This window comes from Trichomycterus rosablanca, chromosome 2, assembly GCF_030014385.1.
Source record: "Trichomycterus rosablanca isolate fTriRos1 chromosome 2, fTriRos1.hap1, whole genome shotgun sequence".
In the NCBI taxonomy this organism is placed as follows: domain Eukaryota; kingdom Metazoa; phylum Chordata; class Actinopteri; order Siluriformes; family Trichomycteridae; genus Trichomycterus; species Trichomycterus rosablanca.
Genome location: NC_085989.1, coordinates 61,177,085 through 61,191,131, shown reverse-complemented (window position 1 = coordinate 61,191,131; position 14,047 = coordinate 61,177,085).

The window sequence follows — 14,047 nt, the reverse complement described above, 5'->3', positions numbered from 1 at the left end:
GACTGATGGAAGTTGATATAGCAGAGCTGTTGTTATTTTAAGTATGGCAAAGTAAATAATAAATAGTGGATTGGTGATTTTGTATTGGGAAAAATGTGATTTAGAAAATTTGAAGGCTCTCTAGCATGCGGCGATAATGAAGTAGAATAAGTGTAGAAAATGTTAGATGTAATGTGTATGCACCTTCTGCTCTGATCAGTTTGAAGTGGAATTTTATATAGCAGGAAGGGTTAATGCAGTATGAGAGACAAATTGTGAAGTAATTGTTTGTTTCCAGGGGATCACTGTCGATTGCCCTGAAGTATATGTTTGTTTCCATAGGGCCATTGTCGGTCGCTGTGAAGTAATTGTTTGTTTCCAGGGGATCACTGTCGATTGCCCTGAAGTATATGTTTGTTTCCATAGGGCCATTGTCGGTCGCGGTGAAGTGACTGTTTGTTTCCAGGGGATCACTGTCGATTGCCCTGAAGTATATGTTTGTTTCCATAGGGCCATTGTCGGTCGCGGTGAAGTGACTGTTTGTTTCCAGGGGATCACTGTCGATTGCCCTGAAGTATATGTTTGTTTCCATAGGACCATTGTCGGTCGCGGTGAAGTAATTGTTTGTTTCCAGTAGACACTGTTGTTGTACTGAGGTTTACGTTCTTTTGTCTGAGTTGTGTTTGGACAACCGAGTGAGTTGTGCCAGTGAATGTTAAAAGAATACTCGTATTTTTCGACTAGGCAGGAATCTTCTGTTCTAGGGTGTGACTCGTTAAAACCTATCAGTTTATCTTTTTCTTAATAAGTGTTACAGATTTTGCTCGAAAGGTTGTTTAAAGCGGTCTAAAATGTCTAATTTAACACATAGAGAATTGAAACAAGTAGTTGTTAAGCGACTGGTGGAAACCTCCTCTGTCAAAGAGAAGGCGAAAACAGGCGCAAAAGTTGAGGAACTGAGTTGGACAGAGGTTGGTCTCTATCCACTGGAAACTAAAGCCCCACCTGGCTCTGAACAACGTATTAAAAATTTTCTAAATTTATCTAAAACATAAAGTTGACAAATGTAAATGGGAATTATACAGGCAGCCAGCTGAATGCACAAAATTCAGTAGGGCGGATTTAGTATGGTTGTGTGGAGATATGAGAATCCGGCGAAGATTGCATGGGAATTGGTCTGGTGAGTGTGCGTTGGTCTTTCTGATTATGCCTTTTAGAATTTACAAGCAACACGGAGTGGAGGATGCCGCGGACGTCCTGACCAATCACCACAGCCATCGAAGAGACACCCGAGAGGTCAAACCTGGCGGATCCTTCGACAAGACCGTGTGGATTGATGGTATAGGGGTCCCAAGGGGGGTCCCAGATGAATTTAAGGCAAGGAACCAGATTGCTGCAGGGTTTGAAAGTGCACTCTTTTGGTGGGTAACTATCAATAAGAATGTAGACTGGATAAACTATCTCTATTACAATCAGCAGAGATTTGTTAATTTCAGTGTTCAGGCCATTGAGGGACTGAGAGACCAGCTAGACCAGACATCACTTATGACCTTACAGAATAGAATGGCGTTGGACATGTTGTTGGCAGAGAAAGGTGGAGTTTGCCAGATTGTGGGTTCATCGTGTTGCACCTTCATCCCTAATAATGCTGCACCCGATGGTAGTGTGACACGAGCTTTGGAAGGATTAAGGGCTTTGTCACGAGAATGGAAGGAAAATTCAGGGATAAACAATGAATGGGTGTCTGTCCCTAAACCACTGAATGAACTGCCAAAGGCAGCTCACTTGCGGCCCTGACGCTATCCTTCCTGCTCGCCGGCGCCACATTGGTGTCAGAAGTGGGATTGTGGCATTTGGGTGGCTCTGGTGGTTCGGTGGGCCAATATGCCCGGTCTGTCTGAGTGCGCTAGCCCAGGTGGCTGTAGGGGCAGGGTGCCCGGTCCAGCAGTGGGTGGAAGAGCGACTCGGCAGTGTAATGGGGTGCGGTCCGGACATGGAGCCACCCAGTGGACGCTGGTGAGTGGGTCACCGGGACGGTTGACCATTAGGGAGGGGGCAGTGTAGCGTCGCCACTGGGTCTGGCACGGGCTTTACCCAGAAAGCCTTGCGGCAGTGGTGTCTAAGCTCCCCGTGGCCGTGTATCCCGTTGTTGGGAGTGGGGTGGCTGCGGTGAGGGCTGGGTAAGTAGCTTATATGTTTGTCTGTTGTATGATTGTATGTGTGTATGAATGGGTTAAGTGGCTAGAAGGAATGTTTGGGCCATGGAAGGAAGTTATTACGAGTTTGGTGATGTCAGTATGTGTAGGATTGGTAATTTTAGTGATATGTTGTTGTTGTGTCCCGTGTAACAGGGTATTAATAGAAAGAATTGCATTAGATATAGTGAGTAGAGGAAGCAGAGGGGGGCAGGATCCACCAGTTATCCAGATGGTGTTGGCTGATTTGTCGAGATATCATGTAGATGATGATGAGGAGGATACCCTTGAAGGTGGGCCGGAAGACCCACTTCGAGCAGTATAAGTGCTACTAACTCTGCTTAATTAAAGGTAAAACCGACCAGACAAGATGAGGAGAGAGGACCAGCACTACTGATCACACACCGTGATGAAGGAAGGAGACTTGGAAGGACTGGCAGAGGCAGACACTGAGGGGACTGGAAGACCCACTCCAAGGGACAGAAGTGCCACCATTAAAAAGGGAAATTAAAAAATAAATAAATAAAGTGTTAAGCATTTCTTATATAAATATACCATTATGACTTGTTAAAACATATGTACAGGTGTAGTTCATTAAAAGTTCACACATTTCATTGATTCAGAATCAACTGAAAATGACTGATAATAATTTAATGAATAAATAAGGAGTATGCCTTTTATGGGAATTCGGTGACGCTTCCCCTTTAAGAAATGGCTGCTACATTAGAGCCGGTGAATTCCCGGATTGAACGGAGGGAAAGTGCGGAAAAAGTGGAGTAACACAGCTGAAAAGTAGTGTGATTATTTTCTATTTTCTCGTTAACGCAGCCAGTTTATTGTTACATGCTGATATTTGTCTGTTTCTTTGGGAAAGTTATAATAACAGTTTCTTAATCGGACAGCTCCGGTGAATAATAGGAGTTTTCTAAGTTGAAAGAGAGGCTTTTGTAATGTGTGAGTGGTGCGCATGCAAGCTGATGTAAACATGATGGCGAGCCAGACCCACGGACTTCATTCTTAAAGGCAAGAACTCGTTTTTCCCGCGTGCGCGGGAGGATTTCATCATCTACTGTTAAATTCCACCGGTTTGGATTATAAAGAGTTGCTACCAGAGCGGTAGGATTATGGAGACACTTCTTTTTTTTTCTGAATAGGAAACGAACTGAGATCTGAGAATAAAGTGAAAGAACTGAACTAAGATTTGAACATATTCGGAACTGAAACACAATTTAAGTATAGTATATTTTGCAATGCACCTTATGTATATGATTTTGTTATATAATTGTATTTCTCTAAAGTTTGAATTAAAATATTGAACTGTGTCGAAACTCTAAAGAAAAGATACTGTTTATTGGCAATATAGATTAGTTTAATTCTAGACCGGTCTAACATAAAATAGATAAAGGAGCTATTTTGTTATACATTCTACAGAAATAATCTTTAATTTAAGTAAAGAAATAAGGGAAACTGTGAGCTATATTCATATATTAATGTATTTTGTTATATATTGTGTTATATATTGCTGAATTCACATGTTGGAGCACTGTTTTGCTGTTTACTTCTAGTAAAGTGCTAATATTTGCATAAAGAAATCTGGTCTCTGGCTTAGTTTTGTATGTTCACCCCACTCCAATAGAACCTAGAACTGGTCCAGTAGCTTATATAATATTACATTATTTACTTCAGGTGTTACAGTTAGTTCAGGATTGTTTACAATGTACATATGTTTGATACTTTGCTATTTTTAGGAGGGATATTCTCTGTGTTTCATCGTTTAAATGTGTGTGCTGCTGTGGAAACAGGTAAGACCGACAGGGGAGAATCCATAAGACATTAGGAGTCATGCAGAGACACAGGAGCTATGGGCCCCTTCTGAATATCTGCAGCTCCGTCTGGTGGAGGACAACCTGAACGGACTTCCTGTAGAAGCCACGCACCCATTGTTTTTATTTTATTTTTCTCGTTTTTGATTTCCTATTTTTAAATTGCTTTATTTTGTTTTCCTATTCTTATTTTATTTACTATTTATGTTTGTTTGTTTGGTTTAAGGGTAGGAGCTGTTGCGATAGGTACGGTTCCTTTAGTTTAACTGGTAGCCTTTTATTTTTTAGATACCTTTTATTGTAAAAAATTCAGCCCAGTGGCCATGTAGTCAGAAGGGGTTAAATTGGGGGTTGCTGACGGCTATCCTATCTCCTGGAATCTAGTGACACCTAACCTATAGTTAAAAGTTGATGTGAAAGCATTAAGATGCTTTCAAGGGGGGCTTGTTAGGATTTTTGGAACATAACATCATTATTAAACATCATTATTAAACATAATTTCAATATGGGAAGTTTTACGGCAATTTTACATCCAGGCCGCATGGCCTATTGTTCAAAATGGCGCCGTGACCCGGATCCCTCCCTGACTCCTACCGAGGGGGGGAGGCGGAGCCCTGGGCTTGTTAGCACACTTCATTGGCTCCACCAGCAGTAAAGGAGGAGGAGCCTAGCTGAGTTTAAAAACCGGCGGGGAGAGAGGCTCGGTCTCTTTCTTACGTGGTTGTGTTTCTATACTGCAGGAGAAAGGAGCGTCGGTCGGCTTAGCTCTGATATATATTCACAGATCATTTTTACACTTAATAAAGTGTTTTAAAGAGTACTTTCTGGACTTCCCGACTGCTTTCTTCAGGACCTTTTGAACTAAAAGATTCATCCTAACACTTGTTAAAAACTCCACCATCAGTCACACTCAGTTCTGTTCGCATTACGGTGAAGCTGATACACTTGCGCACATGCGCATACGTAAATCGAAACTTGCGGATATTTAAAGACACAGCGCTCCCGTCAAAATCAATCCTGTTATATTGCATGTGTGATGTACAGTACATTTATTTACATCTCATTTTGAATTGCCTCGAACCTCATGCGGGCCGGCTGGGGATGTCTTGCGGGCCGTACAATGCCCAGGTCTGCTCTAGATAAAAGAAATGATCTGTTTAAATCATGACCTGCTTTATCACCACAACACCATCTCACACCGTCACCAGTGTTAAAACTTTGATCAAATTAGCGTATGAGGTCTGTGTACACTTGTGTGGGACGTGTATTTCACAGAAGTCTTGTGATTTTAATGGCTGCTGTAGTTCTTTTTACAACCCCAATTCCAATGAAGTTGGGACGTTGTGTAAAACATAAATAAAAACAGAATACGATGATTTGCAAATCCTTTTCAACCCATATTCAATTGAATCCACTACAAACACAAGATATTTAATGTTCAAACGGATAAACTTTATTGTGTTTGGCAAATATTCACTCATTTTGAATTTGATGCCTGCAACACGTTCCAAAGAAGTTGGGACAGGGGCATGTTTACCACTGTGTTACATCACCTTTCCTTTTAACAACACTCAGTAAGCGTTTGGGAACTGAGGACACTAATTGTTGAAGCTTTGTAGGTGGAATTCTTTCCCATTCTTGCTTGATGTACAACTTCAGTTGCTCAACAGTCCGGGGTCTCCGTTGTCGTATTTTGCGCTTCATAAAGCTCCACACATTTTCAATGGGAGACAGGACTGGACTGCAGGCAGGCCAGTCTAGTACCCGCACTCTTTTACTACGAAGCCACGCTGTTGTAACACGTGCAGAAGGTGGCTTGGCATCGTCTTGCTGAAATAAGCAGGGACGTCCCTGAAAAAGACGTTACTTGGATGGCAGCATATGTTGCTCCAAAACCTGGATGTACCTTTCAGCATTAATGGTGCCTTCACAGATGTGTAAGTTACCCATGCCATGGTCACTAACACCCCCCCATACCATCAGAGATGCTGCCTCTTCAACTTAGTGCTGATAACAATCCGGACAGTCCTCTTCCTCTTTGGCCCGGAGGACACGACGTCCATGATTTCCAAAAAACAATTTGAAATGTGGACTCGTCAGACCACAGGACACTTTTCCACTTTGCATCGGTCCATCTCAGATGAGCTCGGGCCCAGAGAAGCCGGCGGTGTTTCTGGGTGTTGTTGATATATGGCTTTCGCTTTGCATGGTAGAGTTTTAACTTGCACTTGTAGATGGAGCGACGAACTGTGTTCACTGACGATGGTTTTCTGAAGTGTTCCTGAGCCCATGTGGTAATTTCCGTTACAGAATGATGTGGGTTTTTAATGCAGTGCCGCCTGTGGGATCGAAGGTCACGGGCATCCAATGTTGGTTTTCGGCCTTGCCGCTTACTTGCACGGATTTCTCCAGATTCTCTTAATCTTTTGATGATATTATGGACTGTAGATGATGAAATCCCTAAATTGCTTGTAATTGCACGTTGAGAAACGTTGTTCTTAAACTGTTGGACTATTTGCTCTCAGTTGTTCTCAAAGTGGTGAACCTCGCTCCATCCTTGCTTGTGAACTACTGAGCCTTTCGGGGACGCTCCCTTTATACCCAATCATAACACTCACCTGTTTCCAATGAACCTGTTCACCTGTGGAATGTTCCAAACAGGTGTTTTTTGAGCATTCCTCAGTCTTTTGTTGCCCCTGTCCCAACTTCTTTGGAACGTGTTGCAGGCATCAAATTCAAAATGAGTGAATATTTGCAAAAACACAATAAAGTTTATCAGTTTGAACATTAAATATTTTGTCTTTGTAGTGTATTCAATTGAATATGGGTTGAAAAGGATTTGCAAATCATCGTATTCTTCATTGGAATTGGGGTTGTACATGACATGGAAAACATGTCAAAAAGACTACATTATTTATAACTAAATATAATATACAAATGTTCAATATATTAATAATATTCCAGTTAGAAAGAATACAGCATTAATTTACATATTTATAATGTTACAAAAATACACTTTTGCTCCTCAGGCATAATAAGAAGAGAGCAGACATGGACCCTCATGCAGACAGGACAAATATTACATTATTTATCACTCAGACTTTATAGCACTTTTATTATACCTGTTCTGCACAAACCTCTCTTCTTCAGACAAGGAGTCAGTCTCTATGTACGGACACTTCACAGATTTCGGCATGCGCCTACAGTTATTTTCTGGACATGCGCACATGCGACACTTGACTTGCGACCGTTAAATCTACCAGCTGTCTCTGCCTCCACACACACAGAGCTTCGCATCAGATGAACCGCGCCAAATACACATTTAGAGTTTTCAGTTATTTCATTCTCAGAAATGAGTCTGTCAATACGCGCTGTGTATTCTCTTAAAGATGAAGTTCCTGTCAGATGTGTTATTGAGTCAGAGCTTGTTACAGGACACAAGAATCTGACGGCGGAAGATCTCGTCAACGGCTAAACTGTTATGGTTATCTGGAAAGTGAGAAATGGATAAAAAGACTTTGGTGAAGCAGCGCTCTGCTAAACCCTGTAGTTCGATGGTAAGTCATAAACCTAAACAGTTTATAATAATTAACAGATGTAGCCCCCTTGAAAATAATAAGTTCATTAATGTTTTGTTTATGTTAATGAAAGTTCTAATTTATTTAATTCTTTTTATTCTTCAGTTCTTAATATATTTCAATAATTCAGTGTTCGACTGAGTCGATTCTTAGATATCAAAATGACTTTTTTTTTTTTTTTTTTCTCTGAACGGTGTTGAAGGGGGCGTGGCATCGGCTGAGGGGAATAGAAAGAGAGTGGGAGAACAGAGAAAAGAGCGGGAAAAGAGGAGAACGATAGAAAAGTTTGAGAGTTATGAGGTACCGCATGTATATTTATGTGATATAACGAGAGTTAATCGTAACTTAACCGACTTTTATGGGAAGCTCCGGTGAAGGGTTGTCGGAGAGAGAGCCCGAGGAGGAGTAAAAGCCGTGCTAGAGCTAGCGGGTAGGCTAACGCAGGCTACTGTATACTGGTTATTCTAGTGAGTGTGGTAGCATAGTAGCCTAACGCAGGCTACTAAAGTGTACCAAAACTCTAAATAAGTAGGAAGAGTAGGTTGTCTAACCCAGTCAGCTACTTATATTCTTCTGAAGTTTGTGTTTTTGACGCTCTCAAATGACTTAAAGACGGATGTCCCAGGAAGCGACTGTAGCACCTAAGCTCCAGCCCAGTGACCACACCACCTAAGCTCCAGCCCAGTGACCACACCACCTAAGCCCACCAACAACCCAGGTAAAACCCTGCATTTGTGCCATTGTGTTTAGTTATTGTAGCTTTCTGTTAACTACAGATTTAAAATATGACATTAAAAACAGGTTTTTTATTCCAGGAAAATGGCCACATGTCTATTACACTGCTCAGCAGTCTAGTACACTGCTGAGGTTGAGAGAGTCTCAGTGTCCAACAGAGAAGACCCGGGTATTGTAGATAACAGTATCTGCCTACATTTACATCAGCACATCAGGATGGGTTTTCCATATTCTTGATCATGATAGTGGCAGCAAGTTTGATTACTTAGTACATTACTTTACAACCACATCCACAGAATGTTACTGTTTTTGTAGCCTCAGATAACTACATATCCTAAATCATTTTATTCTAGGACTATGCTGTAAAAGAGAAAAGTACAAGGAGATCTGGATCTCGGAAACTTGAAGTAAGTGCTAGTTGATTTTTGAAAAATAGATTGTGTTTAAAATATGTGAAACAACTTCTTTACAGTTTTGGTGCTGACAATATCTATTCATCCATCCATTCATCCACCTTTGTGCCCGCCTGCCCATCTATATATGATTAAAGCCCTGACTGTTTTCAGCTTCTGTTGGGTGTGTTACTACGGGGTTAATGCTAAACTGTGTACTGATTGCGTAGCTGCCGATATGAATGAATTGTTTGATCCTTTTTCCAGTCTACTAGTGAATCAGAAGATTCTGATGATTCAGATGGTCCATGCTGATCCATCTTTAGTCCGTCTGAGCTACTAAAATAATGGCATTAAAGAGAGAGAGAACATCTGTCTGCAGCAGTGCATTAGTGCAGATGAAGGTAAGTCATGTTTGTGCACCATGAGAATTAATGATGAAGTCACAAAGTTCATATACTGTATATCGTCATATATTGAGCACTCAAACAACAGATTATATTGAATAATAAAATACACGGTTGTCTGTCACTTTACCTTCTGCTTAAGATCAATCAAACTTTTGACCATGTATAAATATATGTTTGCATTTATATACTGATACACATCAGATGTAATGCATCGCTGATGAAATATATTAGCGCCCCTGTAGCTTAGAGGTGATGGAGGCAAATGTTTAATTTTTTAATTTTTTTTTTTTTGCATTTTTAAAGGTGGCCGAGCAGATTTTCCCCATGAAGGAGGTCCAGAACGTGTTCTTCACCAGCACATTCGACAATGTGGACAAGCTTGGAAAACAAGAGGTGTAATTCATGTCACAATTCACACCCCCCACACACAAAGACATAGGACACATCCAAGCACTTAGTACTGCCATAAATAAATGCATAGTGAATGATTATAAATTAGATTTTTTCATTATGTATGTATAGAGGTTATATATTGGTTTATACCACAATATATTATTCAATTATATAATTGTATAATATATTACTGTATAATAAAGTTATACTCTTGTATAATTACTATTGTAAAATAAATTAATACATGTAATATAATTGTTATAATATAACAAATACAATCTATTACTATTATTTTCTATATTACTATTATTATTGTACATTTGACATCACAATATAGAATGCCACGTTGGTAAATGTGTTATCGGTTCACCATTTAGAAGGTAAATCCTTACCAGTTGTTTTTGTGCTTGTGTTTGAAATCATACCGTTGCTTCATAAAATAAAGCAACACTTATGCCAAGTTCTCACTACACGACTGGATCTCTTGTAATCGGGAGTCTTTCAGGTCTTTCACTCTACACGCCTGATGGGTGATGGGGGTTTCACACTACACCATCTATCACCAACTGGAATCACAGGTGAGCTTCTCTGGTCTCCCAAACTTTGTTCTGTCATGAAAACAAACGTGAGAAGTGACGAGGGGTTTAATGATACCACGACCAAAAATACACGTCAACAAGTAGCGAGAGATCAAAGTTTGTGCGCTGATGTGCAGCGTAAAATCAAGGAGGAAAAATAGGAACAGCATGGATTGTTCTGTAGTGAGTTGGAGGTTAATAAATATTGTTTTTAATGCTGCGTGGGTGTTTTGTAGAGAACGATAAGGTCAGAAATACTGTCAAACTTGTGTGTCGATGTATTCTGATAAATAAACTATATTATACCTCTGTCCCACCTTTTTACACTCCTCCCCTGCGTTTCCCCTCACACCGTATCTTGCATATGTTTCAGATCATCAAACCACATTTAATCTTAGACAAAGACTTAAATAAACACATTTTTAATAATAATTTCATTCATTAAAGAAAAAAAGATGTTCAGCCCTGTCTGGTTCTTTGTGCCCTGGTGAAAAACGTAGACTTAAGTATAATAATCTTCTATAATAATATTCTACAGTGCACTATACTGTACCTGCTGTCTTACTAATGATCAATACACTTAAAAGTTCTGTGTAAAAACCTGGTGACCCGCCCTGCTCCCCCTACCTACCTGATCAGCTCCTCAGTAAAGAGGATTCTAATAACACATGTGGGGTGTGTTCGAAAAGCTAGAGAGCTCTCTGTATAGGCAGCATTTTATGTCATCCTGTGCTGCGCTCCCGAGAAGGAGGCTGTTTGAAATCCTAGATGCCTTAAAATCCTCACTACTCAGGCATCTTATTATTTCAATGTTATTTTGACCCAAGAACGAGTGAGCATCAGAAGCGTCCTTAGTGATCAAGGCAATCCCAGCATTCAGTGCGGCAGCTCTTCTCTCACAGAAAAATAATAAAAACATGGCTGACTGGGCAGAGAAATGAATGGAGTTATTTTCAAACGTAAATAAATTATTATTGATTTTTAACTTGTATAAACTTGTACAAGTATTTTTATTTGCAAGTTTGGGCTTGTCAGCGAATCTATCAGTTTTCGATACACAGAGGGAGATCGGGAGAAGAGAGTTAGTTGACATGCTAGCATGTTGTGCCACCCCATCCCATGGGTTTGAATGACAAAATGCTAAATGCGAAACCCGATGGAATCGCTGTCTAAGTAGCGAGTTCGAATAACCTGCCTTATAAGTCATTGACTTATTAGAATCCTCTCTACTGAGGAAGCTGCCTATGTAGTCAGTAAGACAGCAAGGCAGCTCACTAGGTTTTCGAACACACCCATGGAGTCATAATCAGATTATTTAGATGCTCTACCCAATGAGAGCTAAACTGGAACAACCTTTTATGTACTTATAATTTGGTTGTACAAAAAAAAAATACAAAAGCTTAATAATTGTATTAAGTACTAAACTGTACTAAATTGAGACTATTTTAAGTACAGTATATTTAATCCAAGTATATTACAGCATGTTTCACATAAACTTAAAGTGAAATTAAAGCATTTAATCAGTATTCCAAGTGCACCTGGAGTAAAAATATACTTCCACTTCCTGTCTTTGTAGACCCAATTCTTGTATAATTTAACTCATTCATTCATCAGCTTCTTATCATAATTAGGGTTGTGGGGGGGCTGAAGTTTAACCCATTAGGTGAAACGTTCGTCTTCCAATAATTCAGTCACGTAAAAAGAACAACTACAGAAGCCATTAAAATCACAAGACTTCTCTGAAACGTCCCACACAAGTGTACGCAAACCTCATGCGCTAATTTGATCTGAGTTTTAACACTGGTGACGGTGTGAGATGGTGTTGTGGTAATAAAGCAGGTCATGAATTAAACAGATCATTTAATTCATCTAGAATGTGAAACAAACATCTGCTGGACAAAGTACCACAACACACCAGTCCTGTCTGGTACTTTCATTCTAAAATACAAAACAGGGAGATTATTTCTGTTGCTGTTCACATTATTTCAAAGAACAGCAGCTCATGTTCCATCCAACCATTTGCAACAGAGGGTCGTTTACCAGGAAGTGAAAGTAACCAAGAACAGCAGGTAGAAAAACAACAGTAAAAAGCAGGAACGTCTCTACAGCAGTTATCAAGTGATTATTTATTATCACATAGATAGATAATAGTGAATAATTACATATGAAGTTATTTATATTATATAAAGTTTTACATAAATTATACATAAAATTAATAATTAATCATTAAGAAGACGCAGCAGGTGGTGTAGGTACCACACAGCATCAGGGTTCTAGAGACTTGGGTTTAAACCTCACCTCCAGTTACTGTTCACGTGAGCTCCTCTATAAATAAGAAGGAATAAAGAGACTAAAGAGCTAAATAATAAACTTTATATCTGTTCTATCATTTATGGAAAATGCTTTTGGACCATAAAATATCAACTCTTATACAACCCCAAATCAGAAAAAGTTGGGACAGGATGGAAAATGAAAATAAAATAAAACACAGAGTTTCCTACATTAACTTTGATTTTTATTAGATGTCAGACAGGATGAAGCTGAGATATTTCATCTTTTATCTGCTCAACTTCATTTCATTTATTAATAAACATCCGTTCCTGCATTTCAGCCCTGCAACACATTCCAAAAAAAGTTGGGATGGTGAAGCATTTACCACTTAGTAATGTTGTTGTTCCTTTTCACCACTTAAAAGAGGTTTTGGCACCGAGGAGACCAAGTGATTTAGTGTTTCAGCTTTTATTTTGTCTCGTTCTTCCTGCAAACACTGAAATTCCTCCTGATTCCTTGAATGGTTTAATGATATTCTGCACTGTAGAGGGAGAACATGCAAATCTCTTCCAATCTTTCTTTGAGGTTTATTGTTTTTAAACATTTTAATCATTTTCTCACACATTTGTGGACAAACTGGATCCTCTGATCATCTTTACTCATCAGAGACTCTCAGCCTTTCCTGGATGCTGCTTTTGTACCAAACCATGATTACAATCACCTGTTTAACATCACATCATTATTTAGTGTTTTCACCTCATTACTCGCCCTAAATCACCCCCATCCCAACTTTATTTGGAATGTGTTGCAGGACTGAAATGCCAGAATGGATGTTTATGAATAAATTTAATTTTATTAGTTATTTGCATTAAACTTATAAGTTTCTGCTGTCTTAGTTTAATTAGCAGAGGTCAAAGAGACTTTTGGAAGGTTTATATGAGGTACAGCCGGTACATCACCCACACTATGATGATAACGCTGAATGGAGTTATATGAGGTACAGCTGGTACATCACCCAGACTATGATGATAACACTGAGTGGAGGTATATGAGGTACAGATGGTACATCACCCACCATGAAAAGAAAAAGTGAGACAGGAGACAAATGGCGCTCTCCAAAAAAGAAACGTGTACAGCGAGAATACAGCATTTAATCCGTGATGGAGAGACTAATGTCTGTTCTTACTTCCCACTGGAGCACAATTTATTTTTATATTCTCTTAATTTGATAAGAGAAAGGTTTAATAAGGTGGTGCGGTCCGGGTCCTCCGTGTGTGGAGTTTGCATGTTCTCCCCGTGTCCGCATGGGTTTCCTTCGGTGCTCCGGTTTGCTCCCACAGTCCAACGATGTACAAGTGAGGTGAATTGGGGACACTAAACTGTCCATGACTGTGTTCGATATAAACTTGTGACCTGATGAGTCTTGTGTAATGAGTAACTACCGTTCCTGTCATGAATGTAACCCAAGTGTAAAACATGATGTTAAAATCCTAATAAATAAACAGATATTTGATTTGACAGTCAGTTATTGATTACATGCAGATGTTGATACAACTACTAGGCTACTTATATATATAGCAGTGATAGCTTAGTGGTTAAGGTACTGGACTAGTAAACAGAAGGTTGCCGGTTCAAGCCCCGCCACCACCAAGTTGCCACTGTTGGGTCCCTGAGAAAGGCCCTTAACCCTCAA